Source organism: Anomaloglossus baeobatrachus, chromosome 6, assembly GCF_048569485.1.
Source record: "Anomaloglossus baeobatrachus isolate aAnoBae1 chromosome 6, aAnoBae1.hap1, whole genome shotgun sequence".
NCBI lineage: Eukaryota > Metazoa > Chordata > Amphibia > Anura > Aromobatidae > Anomaloglossus > Anomaloglossus baeobatrachus.
The window spans coordinates 56,969,656-56,988,577 of NC_134358.1; the positions used below are offsets into that span (position 1 = coordinate 56,969,656).

Genomic DNA, 18,922 nt, shown 5'->3' on the forward strand with positions numbered 1-18,922 from the left:
CTGAAGGCTCTGTCACTCCAGCTCTATTCCCTGCTCATCTTAACCTCCTCCTGTTAGACTAGCTGGCCATTTGTCGGAAGTCTCACAGCAGAGAGGCATCAATCAAGCAGTAGAAGGTGACGCTGTGTAGGGAATAGAGCTGAAGTGACAGTGACTTCAGATCTACCATAGTCTTTTAGCCTCATTTGCATATCAGTTGAATTGCTAATTTCTTAGTAATGGTGGAACAGACTGGCCATGTAAAGCTATTGCTCGACTTGCCTTTGGAAAAACTACATGTACTTCTTTGGGAAGTGAAATCCCCTTAACAGAATTCATTTAACAGTTAGGTGATCATCTGTTTGAGAATACCAGAACTAGTTTATTATACTATTCTGTAAATTTATATGGGAACAGTATGGTACCATTTTCTTCATTATATAAACAGCACCAAATTTGCTCTCGGTGGCCATGTAACGAAGTGCATTAGTTTTTAATTAGGACATTTCTCATGTGTCAGAGCTATTTCTCTGTCCATGGACCTTCTTTGGCAATCCAGGAAAAAAAAATGTAATCCAAAAAATTTTAGACTAAAGTTCTTTTTTTCCTTAAGTTCTCATGACTCTGATAATGAAATAACATTTTTAAAGAAAGGGAATCTGTGAATAGGATCAACCCTCCTAAGCCAATTATATGGGCATGTAGGTCAAAGAAAGTTGAATAACAACTACAATCTGATGTCTAATTCCAGAGAAATCCATATTTTCCTCATATGCAGATAAACTTTTAAGATCTATGGATTGGCCATTGATCTCCCTAATAATCTACCTCCAGAGTTTATTATAAATGAAATGAAGTGTTACCAGTGTGAGACACGTAATGACTGGCAGTCTTCTCTCCTGATCTACATGTCTCACAATGTAACAACCCCCTTTCATCTATATATATATATATATATATATATATAATATATATATAAATTTCCTTATTCTGTCTGTCTGTCTTGCTCCAAAATTATGTCGTTACAGTGACAACCGTCGCATTGGCCGCTCGCCTCGGCTCCGCCCCCTCGCACGGATTGGCCGCTCGCACAGGCTCCTCCCCCGCACGGATTGGCCGCTCGCCCCGGCCCTCCACACGCATCGCCCGCTCGGCCACGCCCCTTCCCCCGAATTCAAACGAAGCCCCGACTGGCAGGTGACTGCTGCACTCCCAGGAGTCCACACCGGCAACCCAGCCCAGACATAACCTTGCGATACTGGGATCGTGACGGAGCCGGTGTACGCTGGTAATGATGATACACATCGGGTAACTATGGGAAGCACTTCCCTTAGTTACCCGATGTGTATCATGGTTACTAGCTTACCCCGACTCCCGTAACACATGTGCAGGAAGCCGGCATATGCTGACGCCTCGCCCGCTCGGCCCCGCCCCGGCACACATTTGCCCGCTTGACCCCGCCCCCGGAACACGTTGGTCCGCTTGGCCCCGCCCCGGCACACGTTGGCCCGCTCAGTCCCGCCCCCAGCACACGGCCCGCTCGGCCCCGTCCCCGGTACACGTTGGCCCGCTCAGCCCCGCCCCCAGCACACAATAGCCCGCTCGGCCCCGTCTGTGTGTAAGTTTTTTCGTTTCTGTTTTTTTGGGGGGTCCGGATATTCGCTGTCAGTTAGACCTTGGTTTTCATTAACCCATACTCTACTTTTCCCAAAAGTAAGAACTTGACAGAGGAGAATGGCACAAGGACTGGAGTAATATTTCTGCACTACAACTCCCAGCATTAGTGCTGCAGTGCAGATGATAGGAATCAGCTGGAGGAGAAAAGGGCAAGGAGCAGATAAAAAAAGGAGGAGGAGAAGAGACAGAGGTAAACAGGAGGGGAATGATGAAGAGTAGACAGCAATCCCCTGCACCTGGGGGAAGGTGGGCAGCAGCCACAGGGGGAACCAGGGTACAGCACTGGGGCAGCAGCCAAGGGGCACCATTGTGCAGGCACAGCACACCACACACACACTGGGAACCACAAACACCGCCCTACACAAACACACACAGACAACGCCGCACACACACAACACCCAACTCACAAACACCGTGGCACACACAAATATACGCACATAACCGCGCAACACACACACATTGCATAAAACATGCCTCCCCAAAACACACACACGCACCCCACACAAACCGCGCAACACACAGCACCACACACAGACAACACTGCAGACATACAGCATTCCACAAACAATGCAACACGCACAACGCAACACACAAACACCGCTCTCACACCCCCCCACAACCAGACAACACCCAGAACATTTACAGCGCCCTACACAAACACTGGCAACTACACACAACAACATCTATATATATATATATATATATATATATATATATATACTTTATATATATATATATATATATATATAAACAAAAATCATACATTAACTACACAATAAATTCTAGAATACCCGATGCGTTAGAATCAGGCCACCTTCTAGTTTAAAATAAATGTTACGTCGCCACCGGAGTCCGCTGCAGCGACTTCTACTCCAATCGCCAGGCGATGCCGTGTTCCTGCCGCGGATAGTGCTGGTGATGGGAGAGGAGTCGATGCCAGCGGCGCCGGTGGGCGCAGGCTCCGCTCATCCACTGGGCTGAGTTTCCTTGGGATCTGCAGTACCACTGGCTGACTATAGGTGGCGTGTGTCTTCCAGCTGAAGTTACCATCATTCAGCTACAACCAATGGAAAGACACCACACCCTTCTTATTTCCCCTCTTCTCTGCTGACCACTGCTAGAGATAGTTCTGATATTCTGGTTCCTGTTCCATCCTGTTCTGTTTAGTGATTCTGGTGTTCTGACTTCTGCTTGTTTCCTGACTACATCTCCTGTCTGCTGTTTATGGACCTCACTGCCTAATCCGGATTTGACCTCTGCTACGTTTTCTGATTACGTCCTTGCCTACCGATTCTGTCCCTGTTCTGCTATTCCTGGTTTTACCCTGCCAGACTACTACTCTCTCGGACTGCAGCCTTCCACAGTGATCTCCAGGGCCCTGTGTAATTCTAAATCCCTGTATAGTTGTTAAAGGGTTTCAGGGTTCTGGGGTCCTGCCTGTCCATTACAGCCTGTCTGAGTCTGTGGATCCAGGCAGGCGTTTCAATAAATGAGCTCTGTAATTAGATACTCGGGGAGATCTATGCCCAGCCCATAGATCTTTACAGCTCATTTAAATGTAAGAAAAACATTGACTTCTCAGTAATAAGACATCGGATCGTGGATATCAAGGTATCATTTTGTTCAACTTTCTGTGACTGATTTGCCCACACAGACAGCTTAACAGGGTTGATCGTACAGACAAATTCCTTTTAACAAGTAATGAAAAAAAATGTCCCATAGCTTACTCGTGCCATTCATCTCAGAAACCCTAGTCGTTACATATGTCCCCGGAATTAGATTAAAATATTCTGTTTCAGGGTTTCTTAACATTATTGATGATCATTTTGATACTTAAAATTAAAAAAAAATATTTTTTGTATGCCTAATGCATAACACCTACACAAAGCAAAACAGAAAAGAAACAATTATGTAAAAGAAAAAAAAAATTGAGAAAAGTCACTTTATTAGCCTAAAAAAATAAAAAAAAATGTTTATAGCCAAAAGTATCTAATAAATATTTTGTATTATTAAAAATATTTTATAGATGTCTTAAATGGAGATGTAATGTAAATGTAATGATTTTAAATAGAAGACTCAGCAAAAACATTAGTGCATGCCCTCATCCTCTCCCGCCTTGATTACTGCAACCTCCTGCTCTCTGGCCTCCCTTCCAACACTCTTGCACCCCTCCAATCTATCCTAAACTCTGCGGCCCACTTAATCCACCTCTCCCCTCGCTATTCCCCAGCCTCGCCACTCTGCCAATCCCTTCACTGGCTTCCCATCACCCAACGACTCCAGTTCAAAACATTAACCATGACATACAAAGCCATCCACAACCTGTTTCCTCCTTACATCTGTGACCTGGTCTCCCGGTACGTACCCGCACGCAACCTGAGATCCTCACAAGATCTACTTCTTTACTCCTCTCTTATCTCCTCTTCCCATAATCGCGTACAAGATTTCTCCCGTGCCTCCCCCATACTCTGGAACGCTCTACCTCAGCATATCAGACTCTCCCCTACCGTGGAAAGCTTCAAGAGGAACCTGAAGACCCATCTCTTTCAACAAGCCTACAACCTACAATAACCCTCAGTCCAGTACACCATTGCGCAACCTGCTCTGTCCTCACCTATTGTACCATCACCCATTCCCTGTAGACTGTGAGCCCTTGCGGGCAGGGTCCTCTCTCCTCCTATACCAGTCTGTTTTGTATTGTTAATGATTGTTGTACGGATACCCTCTTTCACTTGTAAAGCGCCATGGATTAAATGGCGCTATAATAATAAATAATGATAATAATAATACTATCACAGTTTTGTCTTAAAACACAGGTAATGGTGATGCACTCAACCTATTTACCCTTCATCTAAAAGAAAGCTATTTCGTAATTTGAGAAAGCCGAGCAAAATATCTAGTAGTGTTGGAAAGTAGAAAACCTTGGCTGTCAGGAGGAGCATTACTCAGAATTGCAGGTTCCTGTGCTTGCTGTAAGAGGTTTTGTTGTGGATGTGTTAATGAGGCTCTATGGCTGCCCTGCCTGAAGGTTATGTTTTTCTTTTCACAATCGCCCTAAGAAAAAAGAAGAAAAAAAAAGTATATACTGTATCCAGCTACCTGGGTACATGGACAATGAAATATTCTAATAATCAATAATTGGAGAAAGTATGAGCGTCAGTGGGATCTTTTCAGGTTGGTTTAAAAGGACTTTCAAAGCTCTTTAGCAGAAATGATGATGCTAATGTGCACATACCCCTAAAGTTGTTGTCTTGTAAAAAAAACTTTGTTTTAAAAGGAACCTGTAATGTAGTATATACAGTATATACATATATTAAATAGCCCCTAGTGTGTTTTAAATGAGGCAATGTGCATCACTAATATGGTTTAAAAAAAAAAATGTCCATGTTTTTGAGGCACACACAGGGTCTGGGGGCTTACTCGTCACCGGGCCGGTGTAGGGGGTGGGATGTCACAGCGACCAGGCCCGGTTCCGTGACCCCGGCGGTGTCAGTAAAGATGGATGAAGAGAATATTTACAGGGAAGAAGAGATTGTATTCGTGACCCCACCTGTGGTTTGCGGATAGTATAGGAGCCGCCGCTGCGGGAGGTATCCTCTTGGGCAGATGGTAGCACAGCTCGGATGGTGAAGCTCTCCACAGTCAGTGCTGAGGCCCCAGGGACATTGGGAGTAGTAGTTTCCTGCTGCCGTGCAGCTAAGGCGAGGGTAGGGTGCGGGAAGGATTGGATGACACAGGGGTTGCAGTCAAAGGTCTTTACTCACTGAAGTATCACTGCCTCTGTAGTGCAGAGCTACGCTGTCATGGGCTCCAGCCTATCCCACATAGTTCAGAGGCCAAGGCCGGTGCTTCTTCCTGTGTCTTCTTCCTTTTGGTAGTCCCTCCACCCCAGCGCCTGGCTAGTGATCCTGAGATGAGTGGCACAGTTTTGAGAAAAAAACCACAAGGGTCTGATAGCATTTTGTGTTACCGTACTAAATTACAGTAGTATAAAAAATTAAATTTTTAAGACTTGTCGCCAGGTTGAAAGTGGCCAATTAGTGCTCCTAATTTATTCCCAATGCTCCGTAGTTATTTATTTATTTTTATTTATTTTAATAAACCATATGGCTCCAGATACATGGGCGATTTTTATTCAGTGCAAATTTTTATGGTCTTTACCAAATGGACATTGATTACAGGGTAATAAATAAGAGCAGCCAAAAGACTACCTCAGAGGATCTCATTAGACACGCCCTCTTGGAAAAGACCATAAAAATTAGCACTAAATAATCTCTGGAACAGTGTAGCAATTTATAGTAATAAACAAAAAATCAACAACAACAAAAACTCTGGAAAAGTCAAGGGAGCAGCAATAATAAAACTGGCCAATTTTGACCTGGTAGCAGGGTTGTCATAAAAAAGAGTGAATCAGCTCACCACCATGTAGTTATTCCTGGAAGGAAAATCCGGACGGTGCTCGTGGGTCAAGAAGGCTGTAGTCAATCAAAAAAAGGCTGATCCCGGCACAAAGAACGTCCATAGAAACTTGAAATAAAGTTAAAATTTCATTTTATTCCAATAATGGTTAAAAAAAGCTAGAAGAAGGAATAAAACATAACTCCTCCGATCAACGGGGTTGTCCACTGCTTTTAAATTGATGGCCTATCCTTAGAATAGGTCATCAATGTCTGATCGGCCGGGGTCCGACACCTGACATCTCCGCCGATCAGCTGCTCATGGTGCCGGTGGTGGCAGCAGGCAGCCAGAAATGCTCAGTTCCGGAGCTGCCCTGTCTTCTGATAGTGACTGTGGCCGGTACTGCACATCAGCCTGCTATTGATATTAATGGGAGATGGATGTGACGTACCTGGCTGTGGCCACTATCAGTTTATGGTGCAGCTCTGGAACTGTGCATTTCTGGCCACAGGCTGCCACTAGCACCGAAAACAGATGATCGATGGGATTTCAGGTTGTTATACCCCGGCCGATCAGACATTGATGACTTATCGTAAGGATAGGCTATCAATCTAAATGTAGTGGACAAACTCTTTAAATATGCAGAAAATTAAGGGTGGGCAACTGTACTACTACAGCTAAAATACAAAACCATATACAGGGTGGGCCATTTATATAGATACACCTAAATAAAATGGGAATGGTTGGTGATATCAACTTCCTGTTTGTGACTCATTAGTATATGGGTGTCAGGTCCGAGCATTCCTACATAAACAGTGTCTTGGAAAGTGGATTGGTCATCGTGATTCAGTTGAATGGCCACCAAGGTTTCCTGATCTGACCCCCTTAGACTTTTATCTTTGGGGTCACCTGAAGGCAAAGGTCTATGCTGTGAAGATACAAGATGTGCAGCACTGGAAACAACGGATACTGGCAGCCTGTGCTAGCATTTCTTCTGTGGTGTTGCTATCAGTGTGTCAAAAATGGGAGAAGAGGGTTGCGTTGACAATCCAACACAATGGGCAGCACTTTGAACACATTTTATATGTGGTCATAAAATTGTAAATAACTAATGGACAAATAAAGTTACGTTAAAACCAAGAACACCAGTATTTTCATAAGTTTGATGTGTTACAAGACCCTCTTCCCATTGGAAAAAAAAGTTGGATTCAAAATGGCCAACTTCAAAATGGCCGCCATGGTCACCACCCATCTTGAAAAGTTCCACCTTCCCATATACTAATGAGCCACAAACAGGAAGTTGATATCACCAACCATTCCCATTTTATTTAGGTGTATCCATATAAATGGTCCACCCTGTCGAATGATTGGAACATAGATCAATAAAATGTCCCCTAGCAATGTCCAGTGTGGTTAAATAGAGCAAAACGTCTTCTAAGGCTTCTTCACATTTGTGGGGGGCATTCTATTTTATTACGTTCTATAGCTTGTAATAAACCTTTTTACTGCAGATTTTCCCCGTTGAGATCAAAATGGCCTAATACTAAAAGTGGCAAAAATAGAATGATCAAAATACACATCATTTCTGCTGTGGTTTTCTGCATTTTTCATGGAGAAGAAAACGCACCAAAAAAGTTCCACGTGAATATATATATATATATATATATATATATATATATATATATATATATATATAATATATTGTGCTTTGAGCTGTTGTTATCTCTATTTCTCTGTAGGTTTATATCACTTATTCTTAAGTTTCGAGGGTTCATTGAAAACTATAAGGATCTTTTCCTTTACAAGTTCCATACAATAGTACAAATGTGGCGCCCCTGACCTGGTCAGGCACCACTGAGTACTGCACCCATGCTGGGGACAGTACAATACAGGTAATCCAGAAGGCTGACCGAGGTGTGACTACACAGGCGCATAGTGATCAGGTCTCACACATGTACCTATGAGAGGACCCCTGGGGATCCCAGGAGGGGGAAAAGCCTTCACCTTCACTGGAATAGTGGAGGGGGCCAAAAGCCTCCATCTCCTCTCAAGGGGTGTGGTAAGAGAGCCTGGTTGCTAGGTGGCGTAGGCAAGAACAGGAGAGGAGGAGCAGTGAGCCGGTTCAGAGCGGAGTCCAGGGAGCTCCGAGAGGAGCTGACCCCTACCCCTGGGGCTGTTGCAGTCTGACAGCGCCCGCGCAGTGGCTACCGACGGGGGAGAACGGTCACCTAGGAGTGCTACCCGAAACCCGTCTCCAGCTAAAGAGAGAGCACAGAGTGGGAAGTAAGGAGACTGCTAGGGAGTACCAGGCCCAAACGGGCGGCAGATCCCGGAGCGGGGATAGATCCACCTTTCCTTGCTAAACCTGCCGGTGTGGGGCCCTCAAAGCCCACACCACAACACCCAAAAGCCGCAGCCACGTAGCCACAGTTAGGGCCCATAGTTCACAGGAGGCAAGCAGCTGGAGTGATCTGGTCCAGGCAACAAGCAAACGGCAAACGAAGGGGAGAGAGGCTTCAGCAACTTCCCTGGGTGACCCCCATAGGGACTAAAAGTCGGGGTTACCCCAAACCACCAAGGGCTAAGGAAGGCGAGTTGGTAGTCACCATCAGAAGTCAGCCTGAAGGATACCTGGTTCCAGCCTGGTTCATCCCAGCTACGCCCGGGTTACTCACCCTGCCATCAACTGTGAGTAAAACCCCTGAAAGACATCCTGCTTGTGTGGAGTTATTCTGCGCCTTGTGGTTCTACACACCTATACAGGGCCCTGGGGCTTGCCTCACTCTCAGGAGGCTATCCCAACTGACTGCACATACCATCAGCCCCAGGCGACCCTCAACCTGCAGTGGCGGTCACCACTGACCGCAATTCTGAGAGTGGCGTCACGACAAATAGAAGATCTCCTACCTGTGACAGGATTCAGCAGAGTGGAGTCCCTGAAGGTAATGCACCGACACAGCGTTCTCGGGGCTTCACACAAGTAATAGAAGTATGCTCAAGTATTCTTACACCAGGCCTCTCCTAACCTAGGGACAATTTCCCAGCATCTCAATTTCACGTCTGCTTTGTTGAAAACATTTTTTTGAACAGCTTTATATAGTGATATCTTCTCGCAATTCACATCCTTGTAACCACGAGATAATTTCCTTCAGTCATATCATAAAATAACAAAGTAAAACAACCAAAATCCTATTGTAATGCTTCCTAAATTTAGAAAACAATTGCCAACGTGGTACATTAACGAAAAACCTCCTGAAGCCCCTAGTGGGCGCTGCATGTAAAGCAAGCAATTAATCCATTTATAGCCAACCACCAGAGCACTCAAGCATCAATTAGCGTTTAATAGAACATAACTAATTTATGAAATCGAATTGTACATTTTATCGTTCCCTTATTAAACTTTGTAATAATAATGTAAAAAAATAAAATCAATACAGTATTCTTCTTTTATGACAGAGCCCACGCTAACAAACTGCAATTAAGTGTAGACCTCGGAGGCATTGGAGAGCAGATCAGCGCAGTCGGCTCTGGGACCAATCATTTAAAGTGCAGGCTCACCTTTTCCACACCATCGAGTAATTATATAGAACAACGAGGACAGAAGCTTTTTGTAATACACTGAATATATTGCTATTAGTTTGTGTTCCGTAGCAGAAAATAAGTAAAAAGAAACAATTGACTTCATTTTGTTTCTTAAAGGAGGACCATACTTAAAGATGAATGATTAAATATAAAAACAAATCCCGTTGACCTCTATGTTGTCTCACTGCAGCATTTTCTGTATGATCCTAAAACAAACAGTATTATAAATATTGTGAGAATAGCTGAAATTTTCCTTTTGATAAGTTTTATTTTTGTTTAGTTTATCTAACTGCAGAAGTATCAATTAAGGATGTTACTGCTGTAGACAGTTGTCTTAATGCAGACCGGTCAAAAAAGGATGTTTCTGCTGTAGACAGTTGTCTTACTGCAGATAGATCAAATAAGGATGTTACTGCTGTAGGCAGTTGTCTTACTGCAGACAGGTAAATTATGGATGTTTTTTCTGTAGGCAGTTGTCTTACTGCAGACAGGTCAATTATGGATGTTTTTTCTGTAGACAGTTGTCTTACTTCAGACAAGTCAACTAAGAATGTTTCTGCTGTAGGCAATTGTCTTACTGCAGAAAGATCAACTAAGAATGTTTCTGCTGTAAACAGTTGTCTTACTGCAGACAGGTCAAATAAGGATGTTTCTGCTGTAGGCAATTGTCTTACTGCAGACAGGTCAATTAAGGATGATTCTGCTGTAAACAGTTGTCTTACTGCAGACAGGTCAAATAAGGATGTTACTGCTGCAGGCAGTTGTCTTACTGCAGAAAGGTCAAATAAGGATGTTACTGCTGTAGGCAGTTCTCTTACTGCAGACAGGTCAATTGAGGATGTTACTGCTGTAGGCAGTTGTCTTACTGCAGACAGGTCAATTAATGATGTTTCTGCTGTAGACAGTTGCCATACTAGAGATAGGTCAATTAATGTTGTTTCTGGTGCAAGCAGTTGTCTTACTGCAGACCGGTCAAATAAGGGTGTTTCTGGGGTAGGCAGTTGTCTTACTGCAGACAGGTCTAATAAGGATGTTTTTGATGTAGACAGTTGTCTTATTGCAGATGGATTCAATAAGGATGTTTCTGCTGTAGACAGTTGTCTCACAGCAGGGCACAGTAAACATGAGAATGAGGTGATAGTTGTAATTATTGTATAGCAGAAAATAGGATAATAAGAAAAGGAGAACATTAAAGGGGTTATCCATTACCATTACCTTCTCAATCCCCTTGTTTCCCCCCCCCCTAAAATAAAAACTCTTATACTCACCTTCTTGGCTCAGTTCCACCAGTTTCCTCGCTCGCGTTCCTGGGGCTCACATGAGGTTGTTATGTCACATGAGACATGCTCTTAATCAGTGCTGGCTTCCCTCTCACCACCTTCAGAAAGTGAATGGCAGCTGGGAGAGAGAAGCTAGCGGTGATTAGGCGTGGGGCTCACATGAGGTAACCATCACATGTGAGTCCCAGGGACGTGAATGCCGTCACTGCAGGAATGGTGCCAGCATGGGAGGTGAGTATTAGCTTTTTTTATTTTAATGAGGTCAAACATGAGAAATTAGAATGCTTTATCTGCATAGTTGAAAAATCCTTTAAGGAAGGAAGTGCTGGAGTTTTTATTGCAGGGGCTTTTTTTTTTCCTTATGAGTTGACTAGCAACATACTAAAGGAAAGTCAATTGACAGACGTCAGCAAAAGAAACCCTTTCTAGCAGATGGGAGAGGTTTCTAGAATCTACTTATTACCCACTTCACATTGAGAACACGTGCATGCTGAGCTGAGCGGAGTGTCCATCCGTATGGGTGGTCAGGAGGCCGTATCAGACTGTGGGCCCACTGTTCAGCTAGATGCCAATATAAGATTAGTCTCAATCACAAATCTACCTCTGCTTCTATATAACAATACACAAAGTATTTTGTTACATGAATTATGAGTTTTTGGCTTTGTCTGTATATATTGAATCAAGTGTATTGGGCCAACTACTCATATAGGGAGTTGGGCGGCTCACTGCTACACATGGGGCCCACCAGGGGATTTACCTGCTCCCCTGTGGGCCAGTCCGAGCCTGTCAGGATGAATAACTATCAGCCGATTGACAACCATCTAAACTACGCAGCCACATTTTGTACAATCAGGACATACCCACAATACAGACAGAGATCTCTTGTTGTTCACAGAGCTTCTCTACCCAAACAACTGCATCATTACAAGATGTACGTTTGCATACAGATACTAAGGGAATTAGATACCTATTTATTTAAAAAACTGTTAGAGCTGTAATCTGAGGATTTTTTCCACTTTTACAATGTTGTGCAAAGAATGTCCTTGATAATAAAATTATCATATTAGGAAAATCTTTCCTGCACACAAATACGTATTATTCCCTATTGCTGTGTAGAACTGGAGCTTGGCCTTTAAAAGGAACCTGTCACCAGGATTTTGCCTTATGAGCTGCGAGCACCACCAGTGAGCCCTTTTATAGAGCATTCCAGAATACTGTATATAAGAGCTCAGGCCACTCTGTAGAACGTAAAAAATACCTTTATAATACTCACCTGGGGGGGGGGTCTGTTCCAATGGGCATCGCTGTTCTCGGTCCGATGCTGCCTCCATCTTGTGCGATCGCCATCCTCCTGTCCAGCCCTGAGTTCTGCGTCATTCATACAGAGTCCTCCATTGCGCTCCTGCACGTGCACACATTCATCTGCCCGGATGAGAGCAGACAGTGCTTTAATACCCAGGCGTGAGGAAAGGTCAAAGATGGCCCACGCATGCGCACTAAAGTACTTTGATCTGCCCTCAGCCAGGCAGATCAAAGTACGTATGTGCAGGGGCATCATGCACATGGGGCTTGGCAGGAGGATGGCGATCCCACAAGATGGAGGAGGCGCCAGACCAAGAGCAGCGAAGCCCATCAGACCGAACCCTTTAAATTAAATTACTTTTAATAGATGACTACACCCGATACCAGGTTCACAAATCCTTGTTGCATAGACATGATGCACAGACTGGATGAGGTCTTTTGACCTGAACTTAACAGCGTCCTGTATGCCTATGAGGCTGTTGAGTTCAGGACAGAAGACCTCGTCCAGTCTGAGTATTGTCTGTGAATCACGGATCTATGAACCTCGCCTTGGGTGTAATTTTGAATTAGGAGCAACTGACAAAGATGTTGTCCTCTACTTGAAGAAACCCCCTATATTTGCCCCATTACAATAAAAACATTATACTCCCCTCCCATGCCAGCGGTGCAAATGCTGTTCCAGCAGTGTGGGCACTTGCTTTCCCACAGTTCAGAAAAGGTTATGTCACATGGCCCTGTGCCCAATCAGTGCCGACTTTACAGTCCCCGCCTTCCGATATAGAAGAAGTGAAAGCTGCAGCTGGCCACTTACTGATTGGACACAAGGATCGTGTGATGCAACAACCTTATGTGAGTCCCGTTAGAGCGAGCACCAAAATCGCTGTAACAGTGCCGATACGGGAGGGAAGTATGAGCTTTTTTATTTAAATGGGGAATGAGAAGGGATTGTCCAAGTAATGGACAACCCCCTTGAAGGGCATATTCAGTTCTACAAAGCAATAGGAAATTATGTAGACTAGACATGGGACTCATGATTGAAATTCAACATTTTCATAGGCATATAGTCTGAGTCTAAGTTTGGGTCAGAAAAAAGCCAGGTGGTCCATGGATCGTGGTCCGAATATGGACTGCGAAATACGGATCTTTGAATCCAGCCTTACACAATGGGGTAATTAATTTCCATATAAATCCTGAATAATTGGACCCAAACATTTAGCTTAATAAGAAACATCAACTCTCAAGTCATTAACTTATATTTAAAGAGGTTGAGTCAGCAAAGATCTGACTAGTGTATAACTATGATACTCCATCATGGGGACCACTCCGACATCTCCTTTCAGCAGGTGGTTTTGCTGGAGAAAGCTACAATCAGACAGACATTTTTACTGGCTGCTGGGAAAATGTAATATTACATGACGGCCATTGAGATGAATAGTTTATGTAATAGAGTAATAATTCTAATGCACATCTATTGGCTTGAGTGATGACCATAAGCTTTATTAGGGCATAGACCAGGGTTATTTTCATGAACAAACATGATTCCTTATGTAAAAATGTGTTTTAAAGTGGAATTCATATTTATATGTAAAAATAAATAAACTGATCAAAAATAAATTGAACTTTAAAATTTAAAGTTTTAAGAAACAGTAGAGAGAAAATGAAAAACAATTAATTTTAAGTAATGTTAAAATTAATGAGCAAAAGACTTAATTAAACAAAAGGAACAAAACAATTAAATATCCTTTAATGACCCCAAAATGTATAACAAAACTGTTGTATCAAATTAGTATTTTAAAAACTAAATCAACCTTTTATAACTTTTAGAATAAAAAATAAAAGTGCGAGTGGCCTTTACATTTTATCGAGGATCACCCAAAGCCAAAAATATAGTAGTTTAGTTCAGAAGGAATACATTCTCCCCGGCTGTATCTTTGGGTTTTTTAGTTTGTTTTTTATACAGTCCGTTTGTTGACTTTTCTTCTTTTAACCACACATCCTTACATGTTTACATCGAAAAGATCCATATTTCTATTCCACCCACACAATGTCAGATTGTCTTGTTATGTTCTCGAGCAGGAAAGTGAAGACTTCTAGCCTCATCACTCGGCAATGTATAAAAATGAATTTTTCTATTTTTCCTCGTCTGCAGCTGGTTTCATGAACGTTATTATGTATGCTGTTAATACAAACCATTTTATTTTTTTATTTTGAAGAATTCAGATTTACATTAATGGCATATCTTTACAATAGGTTGTCAATGTCTGATCGGCTGGGGTCCAACACCCCACAACCCCGGCTATTTGTCACTGATAGCAATGTAGCAAAGGATTAATTATTGAAAATTAAAGGGGTTGTTCATCACTTTTACATTGATGACCTGTCCTTATTCATCAATGTCTGATTGTCCGGGATCATACATCCCATAGCTCCGCTGGTCAGCTGTTCTTGGTCTCGGCGGTGGGGACAGGCAACTGGAAATGCTCAGTTCCGGAGTTGCCCCATCTTCTAACAGTAGCCAAGGCCGGTTAATGCATAACTGCCTGCTATTGATTTGAATGGCGGGCGGATGTGCAGTACCTAGCAGCAGCCACTATTAGTTATCGGGGCGGTTCTCGAACTGAGCATTTTCAGCTGCCACTGCCAAGACCAAGAACAGCTGATTGGTGGAGAAGCAGGGTGTCAGATCCCAGCAGATCAGACATTGATAGCCTATTAAGGATAGACCTTCAATGTAAAAGTAGTGGACAACCCCTTTAATTTTCAGTAATTCATCACTTGCTGCACTGCTATTGTCGCGGGCGGCGAGGCGCTGCGCTCGCTAATGCTCGGGTCCGGCGCTGCAGCGGCTGCTCAGTGGCTTGAGCGGTGGGCCGGATTCGGGGACTCGAGCGGTGCTCCTCGCCTGTGAGTGAAAAGGGGGGGGTTTGTTTGGGGATTTAGTCCGTGACGCCACCCACGGGTTGTGGTGAAGATGGGCACCACCGCTGCTGGTGATGGGGATCCCGGGAGCGATGGTAGGGAGCTGCTGGGATGTTGTTTTCCCCCTCCGTGGGTAGGGGTTGGTGGTCCCGGGGCCCGGTGGTGTGACGGGGAGGCAGGGTTGGTGAGGTGCAGGGTTGCAGGGACAGCGCGGCGCGGTGCCGGATGGCACGGGTGTACTCACTCAGCAATAGATGCACAAAGTCTCCGGTAAACCAAACGGCTGGATGGACGGGTCCCGCAGCCGGCTGCAGTGTCCCTCCCCGGACAGGTGATGGTGGCTGTCTTTCCCTGCACCTTTGTGTACTGTGATGACTCCAATGGCTTCCCAACGGTAGTCCGCTCCCTGGTGTATAGATACCAGAGGAGCCCGTTTTGCCCGCAGGCGCTGGCCCTTGGACTTCTAGCCAGTGACGGTGGCTGTATGTCCTCACGGTGTGAGCGGTGCCTTCAATCGGGGCTTGGTTGTTAGGGAACCCCGGGGGTTCCTGTCACATTCGGATTTGACTATTGACGGTGGCTTCAAGAAGGGTCGGGGACCGATGGCCCTGCCTGTGTGCTTAGCTTCACTCCGTTCCCCGGTCCGGTACCGGTGGGCCACCGCCCAGCCCCAGTCCTTACGGCTCTGCGGAGTTCCACCAACTCCTGCAGATGGCCACTACCGTCTGCCAACCTTGCTGTCAGTGCCTGGGCTCCAACCCAGACACTCGCAGTACGTGACCTCTCACTTTCACCTCCTGAACTCAACTCCTCCAAACTCTAACTGACTGCTTTTCCCGCCTCCAGGCCTGTGAACTCATCGGTGGGTGGGGCCAATCGCCTGGCTCTGCCCCACCTGGTGTGGACATCAGACCCTGGAGGGAGGCAACAAGGGTTTTTGTCTGACTAATGTAACTGTCTGGGGGGTGGGGGTGTGTGTGTGTTTTGTCTGTGGCTACCTGGCTAGTCCAGGGCGCCACACTATCAGTGAGAAGAGAGAGCAAACCACTCTCTACACTTGTATTCAGTCTAGGCTGTGGTAGATGAGTTAACCAGCTAACGTTCTGCTTTCTTTCTCCTTCTAACTATTCCCAATCCCAACTAACACTGTACTCTCCTGCAGCTGATCATGTGCTGACTACTTATGTGACCACTGCAGCCAATCACTCATTACTGGTAGCTTAGCTACAGTGATTAGCTGCAGTGGTCAGATGAGTAGACAGAAAGTAATTTGCATAGGAAAGTAGACAAGATAGTGGTATTCAGAATTATCAGAACCAGTGGTTAAACAAATTGCAAACATTTCCATTATATATTAAGCCTTATTTAAACAAAAACATAAACTAATTACTTTCACAATAAAGAAAAATATGCTCCCTCTATTTCTGTATTTTTTCTTGAATATATTTCTTTCTTTTTTACTTTTTTATGTGTTTTGAATACATAATGTTTTCTTATTCCTGGACTTCTACTATTCTTCTTCCTATTCTCGTAGTTCAGATGCCATTAACATTCTCCATTCTTCCACATCCTTCACTTGACCTTGGGTGCTAGGTTCTTGTAATTCAGTTTTCTGTCCTTGTGTGAGAGGTCACTATCAGTATTCAACATTTCTCTTGTGCAGAAAATTAGATATTCCTTATACTTCTTTCTTATAGCTACATGTCTTTTATATACCTAATGTTCTCTTGTTGGACTCCACTTCACCGACGTAACTGCTCATTTCTAAAATGTTAACTATAATAATTCCAGTTAATACACAACTTTGTAAATGAAAAGCTACAAGCCTATGGTAGGGCATTATTTTATGTTGTGATCTACTCCTTTAATGTCAGAGTAGATCATTTCCATTAAGCGGAATCGGTCACGTCCATTGTCTAATCGGCAGACAATATTGCAAAGCACAGGAAAAGGAGCGCAGATTGAGACATAGTTTTATTGTAAAATATTTATTATAATTTTCATGTAAAGCCTTATTTTGATTAGGGTTAGAGGTCAAGCGGCCAGTGCTAATCGATAATACCATACACTGGATAACAATATTATGTTTTGAAAATGTCATGCAGTGTTTTTCTTCATCCAAACTTTCCTCTTAAACCCAAAACTCTCTGTTTTTTCTCTCATCCATCGGAAAATCATGGTTCAGATAGCAGTCTGGCTTGTCAAGGTGATGTTCTTTTTGGAGAGCATTTCCTTTCTCCTTGCAATTGTGCTCTACAAACCTTTGTAGTTTAGTGTCTTCCAGATAGAAGACTCCTAAACATTTACATTAGCTAATGTGAGTGTGACCTTTAGTTTACTTAGACGTTATCTTTGGTTCCTTTGTAAATTCACAAATTATTAAATGGTTTGCTCTTGGAGTGATCTTTTTTGAATGACCACTTTTGGGGAGGGACATGGTGGGCTAACTGTGGATTGGTAGTGTCTAAACTTTTAGTGATGCATTTGTAACCTTTACCATCCTGATGAGGATCAACAGCTCTTCTTTTGAGGTCTTCTGAAATATTATTTATTCACTTATATAGTGCAATTAATTCCACAACACTTACATACATTGGCAACACTGTCTGCATTGGGGCTCACAATTTAAATTCCCTATCAGTATGTCTTTGGAGTGTGGGAGGAAACTGAAGAACCCGGAGGAAACCCACGCAAACACGGGGAGAATATACAAACTCCTTGCAGATGTCCTTGGAGGGATTTGAACTCAAGACCCAGTGCTAAGCACTGAGCCGCCGTGCCACCCTTATCTCCTTTGTTCTTGCTTGATATATGTCGACAAATAGACTTTGATAGATCAATGTTCTTGAAAGGCTGTCGGCACAGAATAATTGTTCAAACCAAGTACAGTCGCATTGTGCATCGTGCAGTGGCCACACATTTAAGTGCACCTTCCCACCTGCTTGCTTTCCATGTATCTCTACACTTCTGTGGCTCTATGAATCCAGGGCCATCAATCAAATAAGAGGAGGGGTGAAGATTAAGGTTGAACAAGTCAGTGGGAAGGTGTATTTAAATATTTGGCCTCTACATGTTGCACCAAGCGCCTGTACTTGGTTTGATGAATCGTTCTGTGCTGATAGTTCCTTGAAATAAAACAGGTCAACCACTCACGCCTGATTGTCATCACATTAATTGAAAACACCAGACTAATTTAATCTTCAAATTATCAGCTAATACCAAAGATTTACACATTTTTGCTACTCACAAATGTGAGATCCGATAATTTTCCTTATTTAAAAAATGACAGTCTAACTAATATATTTTTGGCTTATTTTCCTGTTTGGCTTCTTTTATCTTTTTTTTTTTTAAATTGTATGAAAATCCAATGTAGTTTCATGTAAAAATTATGCTAGAATAGTCTGAAGAGGTCACAAATTTTCTAGCACCACTGTAGATGCGTATATTACATTCATATGTCATGGCTTTTATAGATTGGAATCTGGAAGAGCAGCCGACGATGTGTCTTTATACAGCGAGAAATAATGTTGAAACATATTACAAAAAAATTGCAAGCAGATGTTTTACAAAAGTCGAACTTTCAAAAAGATTACACTGTTTTCTGTAATGAAGTGAAATATTGTAATTCTGCCTGTCAGCAGGAGTGATAGTAATATGTCTGTGTAAGCTGTATTTCATTATATCATAGTTTATGTACTGTAACATTGAGTGTGGCCGATTGTCTGCGGTAACTGGCGCTGGAGACACATTTTTAATGTTTTAAATATTATGGGACTTTAAGACTT

General features: G+C 43.4%; 1 protein-coding gene and 1 long non-coding RNA gene across 4 annotated transcripts in view; one reads left to right on the forward strand and one right to left on the reverse strand.

The window, feature by feature from the left end:
- Window positions 1–18,922, forward strand: part of TRPS1 (transcriptional repressor GATA binding 1) — a 387,031-nt gene that overhangs the window by 333,559 nt on the left and 34,550 nt on the right. The gene's annotated exons all lie outside the window — the stretch shown is intronic.
- The window catches only part of LOC142317036 (uncharacterized), a 407,707-nt gene that overhangs the window by 4,000 nt on the left and 384,785 nt on the right, over window positions 1–18,922 (reverse strand). Inside the window, exons 6-7 of one of the 2 annotated variants that reach the window (XR_012754661.1) lie at window positions 6,076–6,183; window positions 5,492–5,564 (exon numbers count right to left, since the gene is read on the reverse strand). This is a non-coding gene — a long non-coding RNA (uncharacterized LOC142317036). Of the gene's footprint in view, window positions 1–5,491; window positions 5,565–6,075; window positions 6,184–18,922 lie in introns of those variants that run through there. The other variant, XR_012754660.1, reaches the window with a different exon arrangement.